This window comes from Oryx dammah, unplaced genomic scaffold (assembly GCF_014754425.2).
Source record: "Oryx dammah isolate SB20612 unplaced genomic scaffold, SCBI_Odam_1.1 HiC_scaffold_16, whole genome shotgun sequence".
In the NCBI taxonomy this organism is placed as follows: Eukaryota; Metazoa; Chordata; class Mammalia; order Artiodactyla; family Bovidae; genus Oryx; species Oryx dammah.
In genome coordinates, this window is record NW_024070200.1 from 35,663,483 (window position 1) to 35,690,738 (window position 27,256).

Here is a 27,256-nt window from a genome sequence, read left to right on the forward strand (position 1 = left end):
TTCCGCCCAGATACAGCCTTGACCAAAGTCTCACATCTCACAAGGAAGCAGAGAAAGCCCACCTGGCAAAAGTTAGGGGCCCGGAAGGGCTTCTTGGATCATGTCAGGCTTTCTCCATTTATTCACCCCTGGTGGTAGTTCCAAGGGAAGAGGGGTACGAGGGAAAGGAAGCCTTTTCTAATAGAGCAGGCTGACCAAGGCACAGGGAGAGCAAGGACCTGGACCCCTGTCTGCAGCATTCAAGAGGCAGCGCCTGAGCCCCCTGGGAGGGGCAGCCACCAGGACCGGATCAGGGGAGGATGCCCTGTGCAGCCGAGCCTCAGAGCCTTGCTCACTTGGTTAGAAAGTGCAGACAGTAAAGTATGCCCTTTCCCTGTGGCTCTGAAAGAGGAATGAGGATGAAGGGGCTCTGAGGTCATCAGGGAGCAAAGGTAGTCCTGGACTAGACCAGACCGGAGAATTCCCAAGGGAATCCTGGAGTAAGAGCCAAACCTCTTCCCCGCCGCCACGGCTCTGCCTGCAGCCAAGGAGCCCCCTCGTGATGAGAACCTGCCTGTTAGAGGTCTTGGGCCATGAACACGCCCCTCGCAAGCTTCCAGGTGAGGAGACTCACCTGTGCTGAGCCCTGTATGCCAGGCCCTTTGCACACGTGACTTGCACTTCATCCGTCATCCTGTGAGGTGCGCACTGCTACCATCCCCGGCTTAGTGGTGAGTAAACTGAAGCTGGGGGAGGTGAACACTGGTGGTAGTGGGTAGAAGGGAATAAGGTGAGCAGAGGCCCAACAGGACAGGGCCTGGGGCCAACAGCAGTTGGCTGTGGGAAACCAAGGCACATGCCTGTGAAATGAGAACTTTCTCCCTTATGAGCTGAAGTGAACATACAGCAAGGCACTTGGCTTCCTCCAAAGTTTGGGCTGAATTAATAGTGGCATGGCATGCAGGTTAAAGGAGGAGATTTTTCCTCCTTCTTGCTGAGACTGTACCCGAAGGGCTAGGATCCTTTCAGGGCCCCCCCTGCCTAACAGCCATAGACGAGCCAGCGCACTGTACCAGACTGGGTGGACAGGGAGGAGCAGCCTGGGGAGACCCGTATATCCTAGACCTCTGAGGAATCACCCGGAGGCAGAGTTCAACCCCATAGAGGGAAAAACATCCTGGAACTTAGGAATTGTGAAAATGGAGTGAAAAATGTAAGGTAGTGAGCCTCATGCTGGGAGCAGATGCTGGAGGACCAGAGATGCGGAGAGGGCTCCTGCCTAGCCTGACGGGTGGTCTAGATTCAGCCCTCACATTGACGGAGCACTTCATGTCCACCTTTCCACCACACAGGTCCCGCAACACAGGGTTTTAGGCCACACAGATGATGAGGCTGACCCTGCCTAGCCTGGGCTGGGCTCTAGATTTCTTCTGAGGTTCTGCTTAGACTGCTTCGGAGAAACCAGGAATTGGAAATAGTGGAGGTCTCAGACCTGTGAACTGGCCGCTGCTGGACTATCTGAGGTCACCTTTTTCAGAAAGCTGAGTATTTTCTAGTGCCCTGGACCTCTCAGCTTCCCATCATGGAGTCCTCACTCACTCAGAACCTAGGGGAAGCCAGCAAAACCCTGCCCTCCGTCCCCATCACCTGTGTGGACACCAGGACTTCCCAGAGTACCCTGATCTCCCTAAAGAGAGGGCTTCCCTGGCTCTCACACCTCACAACTCACTCTTGATCCCCTCTGTCTCTGACATTCTGTAGTCCCCAGACTTTGCCCTTTTTCTTGACCAGGGCTCCAGCCCACATCCACTGCAGCTTCCCACTGCCATCCACCAGCCTCCAGACCTGGCCCTGTTAATGGTTCTCTCATCTGTCTTCTAGTCTGCACTTGGCTTGTCTAGTCTCTGCTGAATTTGAGGGGCTAGGGCCAGTCACGATATTTTAAATTGAATTAGAGCATATAATATGCGACCCAGATCAAGCTAGAGAACACTTTCAGGTCCATCCTTTTAAAATGGCTCGATCCCCTAGACTCCCACAGCTTTATTAGTGGACACTTGGCAGCTGTTGCCTTTTATTCCAGGTAGCTGCAGGAGGGGGAAGCATTCTGGGAGCTGTTTGTTTTTCTCCCTGCCTGACCTAGCACAGGGTGAGGCCCATTGGAGGTGCCCCCTGAGGCCCATTAGATGGAGGGGTGTCGAGTTTCCCAGGTGTGTCTTAGAGTATGTGCTCAGTTGCCCGCTCAGAAATGCGGGAGAGGTGACAGGTGAACGATGGGGTCACGGAAGTGCAAGAAAAACCCTGAGCACCGAATGTGCTGGTTCTGCTCAGGGGACCGGCCGCCCCGGCGTGATGTGTGTAGCCCTGGAGGCACACATTCCCAGCAGAAGGCTCAGGTGTGTAGAACTCCCTGTATGGAATGCCCTTTCTCGGGGGCACTGGCTACACCATGGGGCTGGCCAAGCTCTCATCCTGGGCCCTGGGACTTCAGGCTTGAGCACCCGCCATGGCAGGACCAGACAGCTGAAGGCATAGGGCCAGGCCCAGCTCCGGCGAGTCTTTGAAGTCAGACGCCTGGTGCAGAATGTTCTGCGGGAGGCAAGAACACACAGATTCTTGGGTGGAGGCCAAGACCCCCGCTGCTGGCCTAAGGGAGCCTATCCCTGTCTCCTCCTGCTTCAAGGCCTTGGGAGACAGTGTCCTCCAGGAAATAGAGTCATGGCCTGGCTTGAGCAGCAAAATGGGCACAGCAGGAAGGAGTTGGAGGGAAGTGGGAGGCACGGTAATGTGGGGATAGGGTGTGGTACATGAAGTTCAACAGCTGTCCTGAAAAACCATGTCTCCAGTCTATTGGAAGACTTGAAGACTCACTCCCTCTTTGCTCTCGGCAGAGAGGAAAACCTCTTCTCAGGTCCAGATGCCGGTTGTCACTGAGGGTCTTCCTCTTGGGTGGGTTCTGAGTCCCTCAAATCATCCTGTTCCTGTCTTCTCTATCTTTTTGATTGTAGTAAATATTTAGGGGTCTCACCCAAGGCTTGGGGATACTGGGTGAATCTGATTTTACATCATATCCGTTAACTCAAGGCTCAGAATCTGATTTTACATCATATCTGTTAACTCCCAGGTCCATCTGACACCAAAATTTGCTTTAAGGCAGCATGGTGGCAATATCTTATTATGAGGATGGGCTGTCCCTCCATGGTTAGTAGAGGCATGATCACAAGCATATGCTGTTAATAGGGAAGGAGAGAGAAGGAAGAGAAGTGCATACCAATGGTCAGTGTAGGTGATAAGGATTGAGGTGTCTTAGATCAGCCTCTGAATGGGGGAGGCTGGGATGTGAACATTTCCTGAGGACCTCTGGTGTGCCAAGCATTTGTGTATGATCAGCAGGTATATTATTATTTTTATTTTACTAAAAAGGAAGATGATGCATGGAGAATTTACCCAATCGGAGTAAAAAATGTGGAGATGGGTTTTGAGCCAGGTGTGGCCACCTCCATGGTTGGCCTTCTTTCTTCTCCATGGAAAGTGATCTCCAGTTGCTATGAATATGCTCTCAGGATTGGGATGTCAGCCGCCAAATAGAGAGCTAGTTTTCAGACATTTGAGGGAAGTCTTTAACATGTAAGAGAGGCCAAAGCAACAGAAAAGGGGAATGTCTCAGATTTGATTTGGTGACACCAATGTACAGAAAGGCTGAGGTTTTGCTAACAGTAAGAAGAGTTAGAGCCCTGCTTTCTCTCTCGCCTCCCAGGTCACTGGGAAAGAAGCTCCACTCTAGGCAGCTACAGTCAAGAACACAGGGTTCTCTCTATCCCCAGTGCCCAGCTGAGAGGTACAGGATCTCCATGGGAGTGGCAGGCCACCAGCATGTCTCAGCTCCCTCACCTCTGTGTTGAGGTGTATTCCAGGTAAGAGTAGCTGAGAAGCCTGGGGCCTTTTTCTTCAACCCATTTCCAACTCACGGTGGAATGTCTACCCTAGTCATGGAAGCCAGAGAATACTGAGGCCTTCACTCTCTCACTGATAGAGTGGAGGGTGCATTCTAGGAGAGGCTAGTTTAGAAGACCAAAGGCTATTGCCCCAACCCAGCATCCTTATAAAGCAGGGATATCACTCTAAGACACCAGTTTCAGAGCAGTGGTACAGATGTTTCGTACAAACAGAGGAAGCCCATAAAAACTCTGATGCTCTCCTCAAGGGAACTGGCTTTATTTGCACAGAGTCGGGGGAAATTCAAGCATGTCGGTGCTCTCAAAACAATGGAGATATTGGTGGTAAGCAATTAAGTCTGGTAGTGCTTTGAGAAAAGCTAGCTAAAAATTAGACCAACTAGAATTTTGTAGAGAGAAGCAAAGAGCTAATTGAGAAAAACCCTCCTGAGATCAGAACAAACTTCAGAGGCTAGCCTCAAATACTACTCCAGTCACCAAAAACTTGGCCTCTCTGTACACTGATGCCAAATCCAATCTGGGAGACAATTTTGAAGTAGAAAAGGATAACTTTATTACTTTACCAGGCAAAGGAGGACACACCAAACTTCTGCCTTGAAAAACTGTGTCCCAACCTGAGAGGATTTGATGAAGGGTTTTATAACAGTGATTCAAAAGTGGGATTTCTGGCAAGAGTAGGGTGATTGTAGGGCCTGTACTCCTTAATTCCACCTCAAGTGGTCAGGTCTAATCTTGAACAGCTTCTGTGGTCCCTTTAATCTGGCTTCAGGTGGTTTCTTGGCTTCTCCTCCCTTGATTAGCAACTGTACAAATTTGCCCTTTGGAACTCAGAGAAGGTCATGAAGGCTGGAGTCTTGCCTACAAAAAACGAGGGACGGAAAGTCCTCCTTGCCTGGGAGCCCCACAGGGCCTTACTCTGTTTCACTCCTGCAAAGGGACTTCATTTCTTTGGATCAGACTGTAGAAGCTTCCAGAAAGTGACACCAGACTTATACAAAGGATCAGGAATCAGGTCGGCATCAGATCTCTTAATAGCAATATTTGAAGCCAGAAGTCCGCAAAGCAATGCCTTAAAGATGCTGAAGGAAAATTGTTTTCAACTGAGAATTATATACCCATCCAAGATATCAGTACAGTGTGAAAAGAGAAGGTAAATATTTTCAGATAGACAAGGTTTGAAAAGCTTTATCTCACATGCAAACTTCCTCAGGAAGCTACTGGAGGGTGTGCTCCAGCTCACAGAAGGGCATAAACCAAGAAAGAAGAAATAAGGACCCACTACTGAGAATATGGAGGCAAGAAGAATGGAATTTTCTCCGAGTGGGAAAGGGTCCCAAGCAATCAGAGAGGATGTCTGTGTGGCTTTCCCTCCCTGCCTCGCCCAACTCCCACACTGGCCTTTGTAAATAAATGGTGTGGTCGTTGTTGTGAAGAAAAAGAAGATGAACTAGAATGCAGGAAAAACCCAGGATGACAGCTGTGGGGCTGATCTAGAGCTATTAGTTCAGATGGAGGCAGGAGAACCAGGGGCTCCAGGAGGTGTGTCTCAAAGTTAAAAATAAAATAAGGAATGATAGTGAAAATGTATATCGAGAATCATTTTACAGGACTTTTGCAGGGTGTGGGATGTGTCAAAAAAAAAAGAAAAAGAAAATGAAAAAACGAGTCAACAGTTCTGAAGAAGGAAAGTTTACAAAGCAAGGAAAAGTGTTTATGAAGAAAGGAAAAGAAAGGTATGAAGAAAGGAAAGGACAGCATATTACTTGGCTTAGCAGTGAGCACTATTTACTGATTGTAAATGTAACCAAGTAATGTAGTGTTATGATATCAAAAGGAGAGGAAAGAGTTTAAGTGAATCTCATCTGTCAGGAGAGGAATGCCAAGAGACGGTTATCTAAATTGGACTTCTCTGAGATAGAAATAATAGCAATAAATGCTTTATTTTGTTGTTGTTTTCCAGTTGCTCAGTAATGTCTGACTCTCTGCAACCGCATGGACTGTGGAACGCCAGGTTTCCCTGTCCTTCACCATCTCCCGGAGCTTGCTCAAACTCATGTCCATTGAGTCAGTGATGCCATCCAACCATCTCGTCCTCTGTCATCTCCTTCTCCTCCTGCCTTCAGTCTTTCCCAGCATCAGGGTTCTTTCCAATGAGTCAGTTCTTTGCATCAGGCAGCCAAAGTATTGGAGCTTCAGCCTCAGCATCAGTCCCTCCAATGGATATTCAGGATTTATTTCCTTTAGGATTGACTGGTTTCATCTCCTTGCAGAGATTTTTGTCTCCTAAATGACTGAATGAATTGAAGTGGTCACTTCGAAAGAGCAGGATGGAGTGACATAGGAGAGTGCTGTCTTTGTTCTAACACTTTAGCACAGTTTGACTCTGCAAACATTTTTTGCACATGAGTTTGGGAAGATAAAAATTAACTGAAAGACAGATGAAAAGAAACCATGATAACAGTAAGGGTCTTCCCTTTTGAGATGCTCCCATCCTCTGAATTCTTTTAAAACAGCAATTGGGGAACTTCCCTGGTGGTCCAGTGGTTAAGAATCTGCCTTCCAATGCAGGGAACTCGGTTCAATCCCCAGTCGGGGAAGTAAGCTCACACATCACAACTACTGAGCCCTTGTGCTGGAGAGCCTGCATGCTGCAAGGAAAGATCCCACATGCCACAGCTGCAACTAAGACCCAATACAGCCAAATTAAAAAAAAAAAAAGATTCATAATCTATGCAAAGAAAAAAACTGAGCAAACAACCCCACCCATCTTTTCAGCCATCTCATAAAGTGCATTCTCACCCTGCAAGGCAGGTATTGATAAGGGTTCTTGTGAGGGTCAAAAGGGATGGTGTTTTATAAAGCATGAAGTTGGCATATGCTTTAGATCAGGGTTATCAGGCAGGACAGAAATAAATATCCCCATGTTGTACACAGGAAAACAGAGACCCTCCCTTCCACCCCAGACTTCCCACAACTTACCTGGCTCTGAGCCCCACCTGGAGGGAGATTAATGTGAGGGCCCTTGATGTCATCAAGGCTCAGTTCTCATCCTGGCGGTGCTCTGAGCACTGACCGTGGTCATAGACTGATCCCTGGTGCTGGTTGCAGGCTGAGCCCCCACCGCTTGCCACTAACTCCCTTAGTCATGCTCACAACCAGACCTAAGCTGGCCTTGGCCAAGAAGAATGGATGGCTGGGCTCCATTCCTCTCCAGTGCTGTCTCAGGGGCAGGGTTGGTGCAGCTGCGGCCTGGCTAAACTCTCTGGCATGGTTTCCCTTCATCCTGGACTAGATTCAAAGCCACTGCCTGTGCCCAGTCCATTTCTGTGCCCTCCCACTGGTCCTCCTTGTGGGGGATGGTGGGGCCCATGGTACACTCTGAGCAGAGATTGTCTGTGATGAGTCATCCTTGTTCATAACAAAGGAGTCTGGCATGAACAACACTTTTTCTGCCTTCTCTGCTGCAATGGAATAACGTCCCAAATCCACGTGTTCAAGTACAGCCTTGAACTGGCTGTTTCCCACCCTGGACTCTTCAATCCAATCCATTACCAGGGAAGCATTTCTCCAACATGATTTCCAGGAGTTCCCGGAACACTGGCTTGTTGTAGCTGCTTCTTGCACGTAGTGACTGGCACCTCCTCTGAGTATCCTCTACAGTCAGATGGGAAGCAAGGCTGACTTCAAACCCTCTCATCTCTTATCAGTCCCAGGAGAAGTGAAAGGTCAGGAAAGGGGCAGTGGCAGATGCTGGGCCTGGGAAAGTTGGAGGGTAGGTAGGGAGACAAAGGGGATGGGTGGGGGGCAGGCACAGGATCATGGTTTTGATAAACTTGATTTACTACTGGGTCACAAATGTCAGGGCAGTCAGGAAGCTGAAAGACTTCCTCTCCTGACCCTGTGTCAGATGGAAAAATGAGGTCCCTGAAAAGAAATGTTCCCAAGATCCCACAATGACTTGGGATCAGAATGGTGGATTATTTATGCTGAGGATCAGCCTCGGGCAGAATGGCACAGATTCCACAGCCCCTAAAGCCAGAATAGGACTCTTGAGGAAGGCCCTGGGGGAGATGGAGGAAAGGCTCCAGGGAAGGAAGATCTTCCTGATTATCTGAATTATCAGCTCTGGGACCTCTGGTTGGAGGGGACATAGGGTCACAGTTTCTCACCACCAGATGCATGGCAAGATGCAGGCTGGACCGTACGGTGGGAACGTGCCCACAGCGAGAGGAGCTTGCTTGCTCTCTTGGCCATGTTTCTCGTTGTGGGACTGGAACCAAGTTGTGTTCCTCACAATCCTAGGGTTCCTTTGCTTGACCTAAGGGTCTGCTCTCTTTCTGAGCCCTCAAGATCCAGAACAGCTCCCGTGAGCAGCCCCAGAGCTCTGCAGCTGCCTCTGGCTGGCCACAAGACCCTGGAGACATAAGAGGCACCTGGACCCACAGTTAGAGTATGTATTTGAGGAAGAAAGTTGGGAGAGGGCCACCTTGGGGGGTCTTTCTTACAGGAACAGATTAGGTCAGAGAAAATCATGGTAGGTAGGTGTCCCTCCTCCAAACTGTTAGGTAGGTAGAATAGGGGAAAAGGAGTCCAAAATGGCAGTGGCTAAAAAACAAGCAAGGTCAAAGGAAGGTCCGAGGACCAGAGTGAAGACTTCAGGTAGAACAAACAGCACTCCTGGCTAAGCCCAATTTGCATAGGGCAGGCCCAGGTGGAGGCAAAAACATATAAAGGGAGAAGCCACAGCGCGCTCTGTCTCTCTCCCGCGTGCGTGCGCTCTGTCTCTCTCTGTCCCTCTCTCTCCCACCCATGCACTCCTCCACTCTCTTCTCTTCAAGTCTTTGGGTTGGCATACCCTCACACTTCGAGGATGGATTCTCCTGCTATCTTCTAAATAAAATAGACCTGTAACACTGATTTGCCTAAGAGCTATAATACGGTTTGTCCAAGACCCGAGAGCTGTGACGTGCCGAGGGCTCTAATGTCCGTTGCTCCAAATCTTTGTTGTGACGAGACAAAGAACCAAGGAACACATACTCGCGTGACAAAACCAAGGGTCTGCGCTGCAGCTTTCAGGTGGTGAGAGGCACTTCGGCTCTTGCCTCAGTGCTGTTAGCCAGGGCCTCCCAGATCCTCTCTGCCTGTGCCCCGAAGCCCGTCTCGGGGCCTCTGCTGGCTGCATCCCCCTGGGGCCGTCCTTCCTGCACTTTGGTCGCTTACTTGTCTCTGCCACTGGGCTGGCAACTCTTCGAAAGTCAAGTATTGCAGGGTGGGTTCTCCAGGAAGCAGACTGTGGCTCAGAGTGTAGCGTGCTGGATGTTCTTCAGGGAGAGCTCTGGAGATTGATGAGTGCAGAAGGGAGGAGGAAGAGGCAGCACTGGGCAGAGGGAGAAGCTGAGCTGTACTGCAGGCCCCACCCAGCCTGGCCTCCTCACTGGGAGCTTGGCATGGAACGGCCCCTCACAGTCCCATACTGAGCTGAAATAGCTGGGCCTCTGCACCCCAGCTAGATTAGTCTTTGGAAACAGGGCATGGCCCAGGGTAAAGCAAGTATCTGCAGCCGAAGTGATCCCTGGATGGGCTGACAGCTACAGTCCTCCTGCCCTGGCCCCCAGACACCAAGTCCTTCCCTGAAGGGAAATGTGGGCATCACGTCTCAGCGTCTACTCCTGTGTTCTTGTGGACTTTTGAGGAATGCTAGCTGAAGGAATGAATAGATTAATTTGAAAGAAGACCCTAAAACATTTTGGCCTTATTCTCCCCATCTATGAAGTGGGTATATCTTTGACACTCGTGCTATAAAAGGCAAGGCTCTTCATAAACTCCACATCTCATGGGAGTCTTCAGCCTCCCTTCTGTTCTCTTTCCTCTGACACCCCAAGGTTGGGTTTAGGGTCCTGAGGGGTGGAGTGGGTAGCGGAGGGTAGGTGGGGTGGGCTTGGCAGTTTGTGGTTGCTGTTTTAGGAGAAACCACAGCTGCCTCTGGTTCAGGGCAGTCAGTGAGGCCCAAGGAAGGGGAGGTTCATATGCAGGGCAGGCCTTGGGCACTGAGTCACCACCCAGAGGAAAACCACAGCTTCAAGAGCCCCAAGGCCCAAGGAAGGGTAGCAGATGAGTTGGGCGAGTGCCAGGTCTCAGGAGTGGGGATTTGGACAGCCTTCTTACTCCTAGGGCCAGCCCTGTTCCAGCTTGCAGGGCAGCACCTACTGTATGCCATGATAAAGGCAGGCTGAGTCACACATCTCTGTGAAACAGGACAGACCAAGAAGAGAGTGACCCTGAAAAAAAAACCATTCCTCTCTGGTCTCCAGCTCCCCACTCTCTGCAGAAATGGGGGCAATTCTTGAGTTCGAGAAAATTCTTCTAAGATATCTCTTCAGACAGACTTCAACTTTGCTTATATATAAATTTACCATCATCTTTATGCTTCCCAAGTGGCTCAGTGGTTAAGAATCTGCCTGTCAATTCAGGAGCTGCAGGAGACTTGAGTCCAATCCCTGGGTTGGGAAGATCTCCTGGAAAAAAAAATGGCAACCCACTCCAATGTTCTTGCCTGGAAAATCTCATGGACAGAGGAGCCTGGCGGGCTACAGTCCATGGAGTTGCAAACAGCCAGACATGACTGAGCGACTGGGGACGGATGCACCATCATCACTGTAGTCTGGAGAGGCTGCTTCACGTTGCATTTATCTACTGATAGCTCAGAAACTGTGAAATGGCTGGTTTTTTCTCTTTCTTCTTTGTAGGAAAATGAAATATTATGAACTCTCATCTTGTGTGATGAAAGCTAAAACAAACAAATGAACAAAGATAATGTTTCCAGACCGACTTGTTTATACTTTCTTGAAAGATATCTAATGCTTCGGACAGAGCAATAAGAAAACTGAAAGATGGTAGAATAGCAATAATTCATATCACCATTGAATTGCCCAGGCAATTCCATCGTTCTCTTGTTTTCTTATTACTTTAGTCTCTGTTTTTAAAAAGCATGATTGAGAATAATTAATGAGTGATGATGAAAAGTAATTCCTAAGAGGATGAAATAGCAAAATATTTTAAGATCTAGGATATATTTTGAATTTACAAAGGATCTAATGGATCAATATAGTAATTGATATATTTTGGACTTATAAAGAATCCAGTGGATCATTTTGGTAAAGGTCTGTCTAGTCAAGGCTATGGTTTTCCCAGTGGTCATGTATGGATGAGAGTTGGAATGTCAAGAAAGCTGAGCACTGAAGAATTGATGCTTTTGAACTGTGGTGTTGGAGAAGACTCTTGAGAGTCCCTTGGACTGCAAGGAGATCCAACCAGTCCATTCTGAAGGAGATCAACCCTGGGATTTCTTTGGAAGGAATGATGCTAAAGCTGAAACTCCAGTACTTTGGCCACCTCATGCAAAGAGTTGACTCATTGGAAAAGACTCTGATGCTGGGAGGGATTGAGGGCAGGAGGAGAAGGGGACGACAGAGGATGAGATGGCTGGATGGCATCATTGACTCAATGGACGTGAGTCTGAGTGAACTCCGGAAGTTGGTGATGGACAGGGAGGCCTGGTGTGCTGTGATTCATGGGGTCACAAAGAGTTGGACACAACTGAGCGACTGAACTGAACTGAACTGAACTGAAGAGAGAACAGGCTCTATTCTATTAAAAAATAATTTAAATCTCTCTTTGGTTTTTGGAAGACCCTTGTAGTCATCAAATAATCAATCCTTATTAATAGTTAAAGCTGCTCAGAAAAGGAGCTTAAAAATTAAAATTCAGTCTAAATGACCTTGGTAGTATACTAAGAGTTAAAATAAAATTCCCCAAGGAGAATTTAGCTGAAGGTCCACTTTTCCCTATACCCAAATAGGGAGGAATAAGCAGAGACTGTGAATTTGACATAAAATGAGACCCTATGCAAATGACAAATGACATGCAAAAAGATGCAAATAAATGAAGACAGTAGGGAGGGCCCTAGTGCCCTGGGTAGACATGGAATACTGGCTTCCTCTGGTTGGATGGTAGTTCTAAGAAAGCTGCCCCATCCTCCTCCTAGGGTCTCCCACATGGCCCCTCTGGCTGAGAAACTTAGGCCCAAAGACTATTCTTGCTGCCCTGTTCCCTCTTCCAGTCATTTGCAGAGACCCCTGTGGTCCATTGGAGCCACTTTCTTGCCACTCTACTCTCCCTGCTGTGTGGGCCCTGGGGCTGGAGTATGGCGCTGGGTTCAGGGCACTATGGAGTCAGGACAACAGGGCATGGCGGATAATTCTATGGCACCTCCTGAGCCTTCAAGGTCTTTCCACTTCTCTTACACAGCCCCTATCCTCACCCCCATGCCATATGTTCAACTTTTCTCTTCCTCACAGCAGTATAAACAACAACAGTTTGCAGGGACTGGACATCAGGCAAAACAAGGCTATGATCTTCGACAGATGGAGGACACACAAAGCGAACCCCATATTTAACCAACTTTCTTCCTGAGGCCATTTTCCAAACTGAGATGCAGCGAACTAGACCAAACAGGAGGTGACATCTCAAAGGTTTTAAAATAAGTAAGGATAATATCTTAACGAGAATAGAGCAAAAGATGGACAAAATGGGTGAAAAGCTTGAGTATTTAAAGAGAAAACTTGAATCTATAAGAATGAAAAAAATTGGTGTTTTAGACTGCAAAATTTCTGAAATTAAGAACTCACTGAATGGGTCTAACAGGACACTGTATACAGAGAAGACAAGATTAGTGACCAATCAATAGATATTATCTGGATTGAAGCACAGAGTGAAAAGGAATTGAGGAATAGACAGAGCTGAGCATAAGAGATATGTAGGAGGTGCTCAAATATTTGAATAAATAATGACTGAGAATTTTCTAAATATGATGAAAGGCATCAAGCCACAGATTCATGAATATCAGTGAGGATTGAGACACTGCCATTTTTGTTGCTCAGACATAGGTGAGAGGCTGAGAAGGGGAGACACTATCTGCTTCCATCCTTCGCAATCTGGTGTACCAGGCGAAGCTGGCCGAGCAGGCTTAGCAATGCGATGAAATGGTGAAATCAACGAAGAAAGTAGCAGGGATGGATGCGGAGTTGACAGTTGAAGGAAGAAACCTCCTATCTGTGCATATAAAAAATATGATTAGAAGTAGAAGAGCTTCCTGGAGAATAATCAGCAACAAAGAGGAAAACAAGGGCGGAGAAGACAAACTAAAAATGATTTGGGAATATCGGCAAATGGTTGAGACCGAGCTACAGTTAATCCGTTGTGACATTCTGGGTGTACTGGATGAACACCTCATTCCAGCCCCTAACCCTGGCTGAGTCCAAGCTTTTCTGTTATAAAATGAAAAGGGACTAGCACAGGTATCTGGCTGAATTTGCCACAAGAAATGACAGGAAGGAGGCTGTGGAGAACAGCTTGATGGCTTATAAAGCTGCTAGTCCTACTGCCGTGACAGAACTTCCATCGACACATCCCATTCACTTAGGCCTTGCTCTCAAGTTTTCCATATTCTACTATGAAATTCTTAATTCCCCTGAGCATACCTGCAGGTTGACAAGAGCAGCTTTTAATGAGGCAGTTGCAGAACTGAACACACTGAGTGAGGAAAGCTGTAAGGACTCTACACTTATCACACAGTTGTCAGTGGTAATCTGACACTATGGACTTCAGACACGCAGGGTGATGGTGAAGAGCGGGATAAAGAAGCAAAGCAGGATGTGGACAGAGAAGGCGATGGCACCCCACTCCAGTGCTCTTGCCTGGAAAATCCCATGGATGGAGGAGCCTGGTGGGCTGCGGTCCATGGGGTCGCTAAGAGTCGGACACGACTGAGTGACTTCCCTTTCACTTTTCACTTTCGTGCATTGGAGAAGGAAATGGCAACCCACTCCAGTGTTCTTGCCTGGAGAATCCCAGGGATGGGGGAGCCTGGTGGGCTGCCGTCTATGGGGTCACACAGAGTCGGACATGACTGAAGTGACTTAGCAGCAGCAGCAGCAGGATGTGGAAGATGATAATCAGTGACACATAAAAGCCAACATGAGAAACCATCTCTGACTACCCCAGACATTCCCATCCTACCCATCTTGGAAATTCCCCCATTGTTACCAAGAACCACCAAACCTGACTTTTACGTATGGCCTCAGACTTTGTTCCTGCCCTGTTGGTTTTTTGTTGTTGTTGTTGTTAATGGTTTTCTAAAGTTCTTAAAGGCAGTAGTGAGTTTCTGTGGATTTTACTGGCCCCAGCTTTTAGGATCTTTAAGAGCGCTAATAGGACTGCTGAGAGGCTTTTTCAGCAGTACTGCATTGTCTCTCGCAGACGCCGCAAGATCACCATTAGCGATGGAAATCACATTCAAAAGCTGTTAGAATTTTGTGTGATGCAAGCAGCTAAGAGAAAGGTTGATCACACTACTGAGGTGTATGTGGTATCATTTTCCCTTTTTCTAATTCTTTGAATTTTAAACCAATGTTTAAAATTAATTGGATCTTAGCTTGAGGTGGTTAAAGGTTGTCTGGGGAGTTTTTTGCAATGGTTTTGCTATTTAAAAGTGTTTCAGACTCTGTTGAAATGTTGAAAAGTACGACGCTGGTAACAGTTTAACAATTGGGGCTGCTCATTCTTGCCTCCTTTTACTCTTCCTCTGAAGCAGGTTAGCATTGAAGGTGTTATGGAAAAGCCGGCATGCATGTTCAGTTCTGTTTCTTCTCCCACTGGGCCCCAGCCCTCCCCTCCTTTGCTCCCTCAGCCTCTTTATTCAATATGTCTAACTTGAAACTAATTTATACTGCTGCCTACATGACTTGAGCCATAGATACAGAATCTGTATTGTTCTTACTGAAACACAGCATGGATTAACATTAAACTGAAATAAAAGAAACCTAAATAAAACAAACCTAAATTTAAATAAAACACAGCTAACCTTGAATAAAACAAACTCCAAATACTATAAGTATAAAGAAAACTATACCTAGGCCCATCAAAACTCTTAAAAGCAACCATATTTTTAAAAATTAATTTGTTTTTGGCTACACTGGGTCCTCACTGAGGCACATTAGCTCTTTGTTAAAGTGATCGTATTTTTAAAGAGAGAGAGTTAGTAACCAGTTAACAGTACAGTTGATGGCTAACTATGGAAGCCAGAAGACAATGAAATGATATCTTTAAAGTGCTAAAGAAAAAACCCTACCAATCTAGAATTCTATGCCCAGAAAAAATATCCTTCAGAAATGAAGGGAAAATAAATGTGTTCAAAATTTTGTCAAGTGGACAAAAATTCAAAGAAATTGGTTTGTCGCTAGTACACATTGGCAATACAGGAAATTTTTATGGGAACTCTTCAGGATGAAGGAAAATGATCCCTGAGTGAACTGCAGGAAGGAATAAAGGTGTAGCAAAAGATTAAAATGTACCTAATTATAAATGAATATTTACTAAAATAACAATAGGGAATTCCCTGGCAGTCCCATAGTTAGGACTCCACATTCTCACTTGCCAAGGGCCAAGATTCAATCCCTGGTCAGAGAATTAAGATTCCATGGTCACATGGTCAAGAAATTAACCAATTCATTAAAAAAAAAAAAGCTAACAATATTATCAAATTTTTTTAATTTTAAGTTTTTATTGGAGCTGATTTACTTTGTTGTGCAGCAGAAATGAACACAACATTGTAAAGCAATTAATCTCTACCCCCTGTTCTACTGCTCTAGGTCATCACAGAGCACCAAGCCAAGCTCCCTGTGCTGTACAGCAGCTTCCCACTAGCTACCTATTTTACATACGGTAGTGCATATGTCTCATAAGGTTTTTAACAAAAGTAAATCCACGTCAGTATATAAAAATACAAATATATATTTAAATATATAAATAAAATTATACACACACATACACACACGGGCTTCCCTGGTGGTTCAGATGGAAAAGAATCTGCCTGCAATGCAGGAGACCTGGGTTCAATCCCTGGGTTGAGACGATCCCCTGGAGAAGGGAATGGTTACCTACTCCAGTATTCTGGCCTGGAGAATTCCATGGACAGAGGAGCCTGGCAGGCTAGCGATCCATGGGATCTCAAAGAGTTAGACACGACTGAGCGACTTTTACAACACACCCTAAACTTAGAGGCTTCCCTTGTGTCTGAAATGGTAAAGTCTAATGTTCTCTGTCAGATTTTATTAGTGGTGGCAGGTGAGTGGCACACGACGATGTGATAAATGATATTAATTAGTTTTAACTTCATTCAAGGTGCTATGGGCTTGAAGAGTATGGGCTCTGCAGACAGGTCTGGGCTTGAATTTCATCTCTGTGATTCTGACTTCTTTGGAGCCTGAGCGTCCTCATCCATAAAATGGATTGTGTAGAATAAGTAAAACGATGTATGTGATGTGCTCAGCACAATGCCCGGCCCATGTGTGCGTGCATGCTAAGTTGCTTCAGTCATGTCTGACTCTTTATGACCCCATGGATTATAGCCTGCCAGCCTCCTCTGTCCATGGAGATTCTTCAGGCAAGAATACTGGAGTGGGTTGTCATGCCCTCCTCCAGGGGATCTTCCCAACCCAGGGGTCTAACCTGAGTTTCTCGCATCTCCTATATTAGCAGGCAGGTTCTTTACCACTAGCGCCACCTGGGAAGCCCTGCCTGGCACATGTGAAAGTGAAGTCGCTCAGTCGTGTCCAACTCTTTGTGACCCCATGGACTGTAGCCTACCAGGCTCCTCCCTCCATGGGATTCTCCAGGCAAGAGTACTGGAGTGCGTTGCCACTTCCTTCTCCAGGGGATCTTCCTGACCCAGGGATCAAACCCGGGTCTCCTGCATTCCAGGCAGACACTTTTTAACCTCTGAGCCACCAGGGAAGTACCACAGATGGTAGATGGTTATTTCTGAGCACCTCAGCTATGTTGTAAATATTCTAAGTAGAGAGACCATATTTCTATTTTGTTGTGATTAGGTTTTTCTTTTTTTTTTTTTTAATTTTTTGAATTCTGGAATATTTTAATTGAAGGATAATTGCTTTACAGAATTTTGTTGTTCTGTAACATAATCAGCCATATGGCTGATTCATGTTGAGGTTTGACAAAAAACAACAAAATTCTGTAAAGCAATTATCCATCAATTAAAAAATGAATTTTAAGAAGAAAGAAAAACTATATACCATAGATAACATATTTACAATTTAAATAATAATGATATAATTAATACCAAGATACTTATTTCACAACTAGAAAATAAAACACATCCAATTCCTTGGAACCTTTTGTGTCTTTTCCCAAATCATATCTCCTCTCACCACTCCAGAGGTTGCCACTATCCTGAATAGTACAGTGTAAGTAGAGATCTTATGGGGGGCAGCACACCCACTCCTCATAGCCAGGGAGGTCTGGTGAAAGCCAGAAACTCTCATGCCCTCCCAGCAGTAACAGATAATACCCCCGATTCCAGAGTCAGTGGAGGCTGTTATGAACTGAATCGTGCCACCCCCATTCATAAGCAGAAGCTGTAACCCTTGATAAGACAATATTTGGAGATAGGGCTGTTAGGGGGGTAATGAAGGTTAAACAAGGTCATAAAGGTGAGGTCCTAGTCCAATAGATGTTCTTATAAGAAGAGGAAGAGACACCTGGGATGTAAACGCACAGAGAAAAGGCCATGGGAGGACAGAGTGAGTAGGTGGCCAGCTGCAAGCCAAGGAGAGAGATCTCACCAGAAATCAAACTCCAACACCTTGATCTTGGACTTTCCAATCTCCAGAATGTGAGACAATAAATTTCTGTTGTTTAAGACACCCAGTCTGTGGTGTTTTGCTATGGAAGCCTGAGCTGACTACTATGGAGGCAGAGTGGGGAACCTGGATGTCTAACCCTGCCTTGCCTTAATGAGGTCACATCTCCCCTCCTCTGCTGGACCAGTGTTAGAGGAAACCAGCTAAAACCAAAAGTTTAAATAAGATCCAGAGTCTCATAATAGAATAGCCCAAACACCCAGGTTTTAGTAGAAAATTACTTGTGACACCAATAGCCAAGAAGATCTCACACTGAAGGAAAAAAAAAATTAATAGATACCACACTCAAGATTCCAGTGATGTTATCTGATTAAGATTTAAAAGCAGGCATCATACAATGCTTTAGTAAGCGACTGTGAGCACATCTGAAACAAGCGGAAAAAGAGAAAATCTCAGCAAAGAAATATACAAAGAAGAACCAAATAGATATTTTAGAACTGAAAAATTCAATAACCAAAATAAAAAACTTGGTAGATGTGTTCAGTAGCAAAATGGAAGGGGATAGAAGAATCCACGAATGCCCAATCTGGACAACAGAGAGAAAATAAACTGGAAAAAAAAAAGAGTGAAAAGAACCCCAGAGACCCAGGGGACTATATAAAAAGAGCTAATATTCATGTCATTGAAGAGAACAACGAGGACAGGCTATATTGTGACAGCCATCCTTAGAAAATACAATCCAAGGTGCACAGAGCTGTAGTCGCTGTAGTCTTCTGTTTCATTTCAATATTGTATTGTGTGACTGAACCATAAGCTTTTATTCATTCTACTGTAAAGGACATTTGGGTTGTTGCCATTTTTATTGCTATTTTAAACAGTGCTTCTGGGAATATTCTGTTCATGTCTCCAGGAGTGGAATTGCTGGGTCAAAGGGTATGTGAATGTTCACCTTCACAAATAATGTAAAATTCTTCTTCAAAGTGAGTGTACTAATTTCTAGTCCCACAGCGGTGTACTAGTTCCATTTTGCCAACATTTTGTCAGTCTTTAAAAATGTTTCCAAACCAGTGGGCATGAAATGGTAATTTGTGGTTTTATTTGCATTTCCTTTTCTACTAACAAGGCCAAGTGTATTTTCATAAATTTAACAGGCCATTTGTGTTTTCTGTGAAATGCTTGTTTGTGTTTTTGAAACTTTTTCTATTGAATTGTTTGTCTTTCTAATTGATTTATAGGATCTGGCTACTAATCTTTTTTGGCTTTATGTAAAAATATTCCAAAAAAAATATTCCATTAGGACTTGATTGGAAACGTAATAAAGCTGTACATCAATTTGTACAATACTGTACAACTTTACAGTATTGAAACTTTCTGTCCATGAACATGGTGTTACTCCGTTTGGTTTTCTTACTGCCTTTCAATAAGGTCTTTTAGTTTTCTACATAAATATTTTGGACGTCTTTTGTTAGATTTATTTTCAATGACCTTATATTTTTCATTGCTACTGTAAATCTTTAATTATATTTTCTGACTTTATTGCTGATGTTTATAAATTCATTAGACATATTTATTGGAAAGTGAATTGATATATTTTCCCAGGCTGTCAATTGACTTTTCATTTTGTAAATAGTGTGTTTTGAAGATCACTGATTTTAAGCAATTATTGATGTACCTCAGTGTGGTTTCCTTCATATTTCTTCTATTTGGAGTTCATTGAGTGTTTCTGTAGCTATTGGTAATTTTCATCAAATTTGGATTCTTCAAATGTTTGTCTCTCTCTCTCTCAAAGCTATGGTTTTTCCCATAGTCATATACAAATGTGAGTTGGGAGTTGGACTGTAAAGAAGGCTGAGCACCAAAAAATTGATGCTCTCAAATTGTGGTGCAGGAGATGACTCTTGAGAGTCCATTGGTCGGCAAGGCGATCAAGGGAGTCAATCCTAAAGGAAATCAGTCCTGAATATTTACTGGAAGGACTGATGCTGAAGCTGAAGCTCCAATACTTTGGCCACCTGATGGGAAGAGCCAACTCACTGGGAAAGACCCGGATGCTGGTAAAGATTGTAGGCAAGAGGATAAGGGGGCAAAGAGGATGAGATGGTTGGATGGCATCATTGACTCAATGGACATGAGTTTGAACTGTTGTTCAGTCACTCAGTCATGTCTGATTCTTTGCAACCCTATGGACTACAGCATGCCAGAATTCCCTGTCCTTCAGTGTCTCCCAGAGTTTGCTCAAATTCATGTTCATTGAGTCAGTGATGCCATCCAACCATCTCTTCCTCTGTCGCCCCTTTCTCCTCTTGCCTTCAGTCTTTCCCAGTGTCAAGGTCTTTCCCAATGAGTCAGTTCTTCGCATCAGGTGGCCAAAGGACTGAAACTTCAGCTTCAGCATCAGTCATTCCAATGGATATTCAGGGTTGATTTCCTTTAGGATTGATTGGTTTGATCTCCTTGCTGTCTGAGAGACTTTCAAGAGTCTTCTCCAACACCACAGTTCAAAAGCATCAATTCTCCAGCAATCAAGCCTTCTTTATGGTCCAACTCTCACATCTATACATAACTACTGGAAAAACCATAGCTTTGGCTATACAGACCTTTGTCAGCAAGTAATGTCTCTGCTTTTTAGTATGCTGTCTAGGCGTTCACAGCTTTTCTTCCAAGGAGCAAGCATCTTTTGATTTCATGGCTGCAGTCACCATTTGCAGTGATTTGGGAGCCCAAGAAAATAAAGTCTCTCACTGTTTCCATTGTTTCCCCATCTATCTGCCATGAATTCATGGGACTGGATGCCACGATCTTCATTTTTTGAATGTTGAGTTTCAAGTTGGCATTGTTACTCTCCTCTTTCATTTTCATCAAGAGGCTCTAGTTCCTTTTTGCTTTCTGCCATAAGGGTGATATCATCTGCATATCTGAGGTTATTGATATTTCTCCCAGCAATCTTGATTCCAGCTTGTGCTTTATCCAACCCACCATCTCATATGATATACTCTGTGTATCAGTTAAATAAATAGGGTGACAATATACAGCCTTGATGTACTCCTTTCCCAATTTGGAGCCAGTCTGTTGTTCCATGTACAGTTCTAACTGTTACTTCTTGACCTGCATACAGGTTTCTCAGGAGGAAGGTAAGATGGTCTGGTATTCCCATCTCTTGAAAAATTTTCCACAGTTTGTTGTGATCCACACAGTAAAAGGCTTTGGTGTAGTCAATGAAGCAGAAGTAGATGTTTTTCTGGAATTCTCTTGCTTTTTGTATGGTCCATTGGATGTTGGCTATTTGATCTCTGGTTCCTCTGCCTTTTCTAAATCCAGCTTGAACATCTGGAAGTTCTTGGTTCACTTACAGTTAAAGCTTAACTTGAAGGATTTTGAGCATTAACTTGCTAGCATATGCTGCTGCTGCTGCTGCTAAGTCACTTCAGTCGTGTCGGACTCTGTGTGACCCCACAGATGGCAGCCCACCAGGTTCCTCCATCCCTGGGATTCTCCAGGCATATGAAATGAGAGCAATTGTGCTATAGTATGAACATTCATTGGAATTTCCCTTCCTTGGGACTGGAATGAAAAGTGACCTTTTCTAGTCCCATGGCCACTGCTGTTTTCCAAAATTGCTGGCATATTGAGTGCAACACTTTAACAGCATCATCTTTTAGGATTTCAAACAGTTTAGCTGGAATTCCATCACCTCCACTAACTTTTTTTATAGTGACGCTTCCTAACGCCAACTTGAGTTCATACTCCAATGTGTGGCTCTAGGTGAGTGATCATACCATCATGATTATCCAGGTCATTAAGGTCTTTTTTGTATAGGTCTTCTATATATTCTTACCACCTCTTCTTAATATCTTCTGCTTCTGGTATAGGTCCATACCATTTCTATCCTTTATTGTGCCCATCTTTGCATGAAATGTTCCCTTGGTGTCTCTAATTTTCTTGAAGATGTCTCTAGTCCTTCCCATTCTGTTGTTTTCCTCTATTTTTTTCATTGTTCGCTTCAGAAGGCTTTCTTATCTCTCCTTGCTACTCTTTGGAACTCTGCATTCAGATGGGTATATCTTTACTTTTCTCCTTTGCCTTTCACTTCTCTTCTTTTCTCGGCTATTTGTAAGGCCTCCTCAGACAGTCATTTTGCCTTTTTGCATTTCTTTTTCTTGGGGATGGTCTTGATCCCTGTCTCCTATACAATGTTATGAACCTCCCTCCACAGTTCTTCAGGCACTCTGTTAGATCTAATCCCTTGAATCTGTTTGTCACCTCTACATATAATCATAAGGAATTTGATTTAGGTCACACCTGAATGGCCTACTGGTCTTCCCTACTTTCTTCAATTTAAGTCTAAATTCTGCAATAAGGAGTTCACTATCTGAGCTACAGTCAGCTCCTGGTCTTGTTTTTGCTGACTGTATAGAGCTTCTCCATCTTTGGGTGCAAAGAATATAATCAATCTGATTTCAGTATTGACCATCTGGTGATGTCCCTGTATAGAATCATCTCTTGTGCTGTTGGAAGAGGATGTTTGCTATGACCAGTACATTCTCTTGGCAAACTCTGTTAGCCTTTGCCCTGCTTCACTTTGTATTCCAAGGCCAAACTAGCCTGTTACTTTGGGTATCTCTTGACTTCCTATTTTGCATTCTAGTCCCCTATGATGAAAAGGACATCTATTTTTGGTGTTAGTTCCAGGTCTTATAGGTCTCATAGAACTGTTCAATGTCAATTTCTTTGGCATTAGTGGTTGGGGCATAGACTTGGATTACTGTGATATTGAATGGTTTGCCTCAGAAATGAACAGATTATTCTGTCTTTTTGAGACTGCATCCAAATACTGCATTCAGACTCTTTTGCTATGAGGGCTACTCCATTTCTTCTAAGGGATTCTAGCCCATAGTAGTAGATATAGTGATAATCTGAATTAAATTTGCCTATTCCCATCCATTTTATGATTCCTAAAATGTCTCTTGCCATCTCCTATTTGACCACCTCCAATTTACCTTGATTCATGGACCTAGCATTCCAGGTTCCTATGCAATATTGTTCTTTACAGCATCTAACTTTACTTTCACCACCAGACACATCCACAGCTGGGTGGTGTTTCCGCTTTAGCTCAGCCTCCTCATTCCTTCTGGAGCTATATCTGCTCTTCTCCAGTAGCATATTGGGCATCTATCAACTGGGGGAATTCATCTTTCAGTGTCATATCGTTTTGCCTTTTCATAATGTTCATGAGGTTCACAAGGCAGGAATGCTGAAATGGTTTGCCATTCCCTTCTCCAATGGACCACACTTTGTCAGAACTCTCCACTGTGGTGGAGAGTTCACCTACCACCTTGGGTGGTTCTACAGAGTATGGCTCATAGTTTGAACTAACTCTGGGAAATAGTGAATGATGTGGAAGCCTGGTGTGCCATAGTCCATGGGGTTGCAAAGAGTCAGACATGACTTAGTGACTGAATAACAACATCAATATAATATTTTGCTTATCTAGTAATTAAATTTGCATTTTTAGAATTACTTTTCAGGTCTTTTTACACTCAGGCTTTGTCTACTTTTTTTAAAGATATGGATATATTTATAATTGCTGTTTTAGTTTTAATGTTCTTATCTACTAGTTCTATTGTCTCTGTCATATTTTAGTCTGTCTCTATTGGCTTATTTTTCTTATCATTATGGGTAATATTTTCATACTTCTTCATATACCTGTTGATTTTTTTTTTCTTGAGAATATGTCAAATTTGCTAACTTGCTAGCAAGGAACTAGCAAGATGACCAAAGTACACTGTTTCAGAGAGGGTATGAGGAGGAGGAGTGAGAGAGTAGGGGCACAGACCATTCCCCTAAATGGAATGTTGCCAAAGCAGGAAAGAGAGTGGGGTCTTTTGGCAAGATGGTCTTTACATTTTGTCAATTGTCACAGAGAGGGCCTTTGTGGCAAGTGGTCTGAGGTACCTACCATCAAGAGCAGACACATTTGTGTGTGAATTGAAACCACAAAGCTCCTCCCTCCTCCTAGGTGTGTCTCACTGGCTGATTAGCAGCAGGCAGGAAACAGTGGCACCCCAGAGAAGCAGCCAGCCTCAGAGAAACAAGTGTGTGTGTGTGTGTGTCTGCGTGCACGCACTCAGTCGCTCAGTCATGTCTGACTCTTCACGACGCCATGGACTGCAACCCTCCAGGCTCCTCTGTCCATGGGATTCTCCAGGCAAGAAAACTGGAGTGAGTTGCCTTTCCCTTCTCCAGGGGATCTTCCCTACCCAGGGATCGAACCTGGGTCTCCTCCACTGCAGGCAGATTCTTTACTGTCTGAGTCACCAGGGAAGCATATAACCCAGAAATTTTACTTTTGGGTCTATACCAAAAGTAATTGAAAGTAGGGTATCAAAACCATATGTGTACGCACATGTTCATAGCAGCTTTATTCACTATAGCTGAAACACAGAAGCAAACCAGGTCTACGTTGATGAATGAATAAATGACCAAAATGTGGTATACTCACACAATGGAATATTATTCAGCCTTAAAAAGGAAGGAAGTTCTGCAATATGCTATAACATAGATAAACCTCAGGGATATTACACTAAGTGAAATAAGGCAATCACAAAAAAGATAAATACTGTATGATTCCACTTAGATGAGGTACTTAGGGGAATTGAATTCAGAGAGATAGAAGGTAAAATGGTGGTTAACCAGGGGTTGGAGCTAGGGAAGAATGAGGAGTTATTATTTAAAGGGTCTGGAGTTTCAGTTTTACAAGATGAAAAGAGTTATGGGGATGAAAGATGGTGATGGTTACACAACAATGTGAATATACTTAATATCACTGAACTGTGGACTTAAACATGGTTAAAATGACAGACATTATATTATGGGTACTTTACCACAATAAAGAAAAAAATCACAAAACTGGAGAACCTTAGGGGCTACCCTGTAGGGCTATAAGCACAACGGGCTGCATAGAAGACTTCCGTGTGTGTCTGGAAGGACAATTTAGTAATGATGAGAAGGAGAGAGAAAGAGCCTGGCTCCTAGGGAGACTGGAGGAGGCCAGGCTGAGAAGAACAGAGATAAGGATGGAAAGGTTCAAAAAATTCCATTGCATGGTCAGAGCAAGACGCTTCTGCAGACATCATTAGTTGTGATATTTTTAAAGTGGTCATCAGAAAAATAGCATGTAAGGTGGAGTGGTTGGAGCAACCTGTTAGAGGCTGAGCACAAAGAACCTGAACTAAGAGGTAGGAGAAGTAGAAAAAGTAGGAAAGGAAAGAAGGGAAGGAGAAAGGAAGGCAAGAAGTGGGAGGGGCAATGATTTAGTGAGAGAAAAATGGTAGGCCTGTAGAAGAAAAGGGCAGAGAGGAATCAAGATTTTTCAGAAGGGGCCATCAGCAACAGAAAAAGAGTTCTTAGGATGCCACACATGCTCATCAAATCCTACTCTCCCAAAGAGTTCAGAAGAGAAGCTGTTTATCTAATACCATTGTAAAAGCAATGGTATTTCTCCCTCTCCCCTTGTCCACTCACCAAGTACTTAGGATGGGCAGGTACTGTGCCACAGAATCTGACCGTTAGGGTCCAGTCTGGGCCTTGGGGCTGGTGGAGGGATCATGCGAGGAAAGGCAAGGTGTCTGGTGCCAAGAGACTATGCTGCCAGAACCCAGAAGGGATGGGCTGGGAGAGAGATGCTGTATCTGGGCTGGAGCTAGACCTGGAGGAGAACCCTGAAAGTGACAACAGACCAGAGGGCTGCCAGGAAGAGAGCCACACTGAGGTGAAACCAACAGAGGTGGGCTGCTGCGGTGCATCAGAACCCTCTCCAGGCACCCACAGTGGTGCACAGATAGGGATTCCAGCCAAGAAATGACATCGCACAGGAAGATCTGCTTGTCTGCAAACTGAAGGATGGGCAACCTGCCGGGAGCCAGCGTGAGGAATCCTGCCCATGGCAAAGGTCATGAGGAAGGAAGCCCGACAAAACGCAAAGGCGTGATCTGGCTTCAGCGGTTCCCCCTGAGTTTTCCTGAAATCTACCCCCCAAAACCAGAGTCTGCCTGCCTTATTGTACTGTGCTTTCCACTCTTCTGCCTCTAATAGGAATTAACTTAGGGCTCCAGTTAACAGTCTCCTGCATGTGAAAGGAATGTTTCAGCTCAAACCCCTCTGAAGGCTCTCTAACTTGCCTGACAGGTCCCCCTGGACTTTTTACAATTTGTGAATTGCTTACAGCCCCCCAACTGCGAGAGGCACAAAGCTTAAAGCATCTTAAAGATACAGAGCCTTTTCTAAAGAGCTAAAAATTATATTGGTGACGGGTTTTCACTGTTGACTCAATGACTGCTGCCAGGCCTCCATATTCTTTATATTTTAGGCACCTGGGAAGATATTAATCAATGTAATCAGGATGCAGAAATAGGAAAATAGTAGTTTTGATGTTAGCAACATTAGACTTTTGAGTTAATTACTTTTCACTTTGTTATAAATTACTGTACTCCTTTTACTTGTTATAAATTGTTGTATCCTTGCTATGTAAGAATGTAACTTTATTTAGTGCTTTCTGAGAGTGGCACCAGACTTTGGGAAGAACAACACAAATAAGTCTTCTGGTTGACAAACCCTTATCAGAAAAGGGCTGTAAAATGTTAATTGGCCTTCTGGCTGGAAGATGATGTAAATCACCTAAGACCTGTGTATACAACTAAGTATGCAGAGAAAAGGCCTGGTCTCGATAAGAGTCAGTGCTGCAGACACTGCATAATTTTGTATTACCCATTGATCTCTATGTACAATCAAAAAGTATAAAAGGCCTTCTGAACAATAAAGGATGGACCAGGTTCTCGGACTAGTCTCTCAAACTAGTTTCTTGGAAATCTGGTTTCCCCTGTCTCTCTCTCTCTCTCTCTCTTTCTCTCTCTCCCTCCCTCTCCTGAATCAGCGAACTAAAATGGACTGGAATGGGTGAATTTAACTCAGATGACCATTATATCTACTACTGCGGGCAGGAATCCCTCAGAAGAAATGGAGTAGTCATCATGGTCAACAAAAGAGTCCGAAATGCAGTACTTGGATGCAATCTCAAAAACGACAGAATGATCTCTGTTCGTCTCCAAGGCAAAGCATTCAATATCACAGTTATCCAAGTCTATGCCCCAACCAGTAATGCTGAAGAAACTGAAGTTGAAAGGTTTTATGAAGACCTACAAGACCTTTTAGACTAACACCCCCAAAAGATGTCCTTTTCATTATAGGGGACTGGACTGCAAAAGTAGGAAGTCAAGAGACACCTTGAGTAACAGGCAAATTTGGCCTTGGAATGCAGAATGAAGCAGGGCAAAGACTAATAGAGTTTTGCCAAGACAATGCACTGGTCAGAGCAAACACCCTCTTCTAACAACACAAGAGAAGACTCTACACATGGACATCACCAGATGGTCAACAGTGTAATCAGATTGATTATATTCTTTGCAGCCAAAGTTGGAGAAGATCTATACAGTCAACAAAAACAAGACCAGGAGCTGACTGTGGCTCAGATCATGAACTCCTTATTACCAAATTCAGACTGAAATTGAAGAAAGTAGGGAAAACCACTAGACCATTCAGGTATGACCT

General features: G+C 44.5%; 1 pseudogene; it reads left to right on the forward strand.

The window, feature by feature from the left end:
• Positions 1–2,252: 2,252 nt before the first annotated feature.
• The window catches only part of LOC120875329, an 83,504-nt pseudogene continuing 58,500 nt past the window's right edge, over positions 2,253–27,256 (forward strand).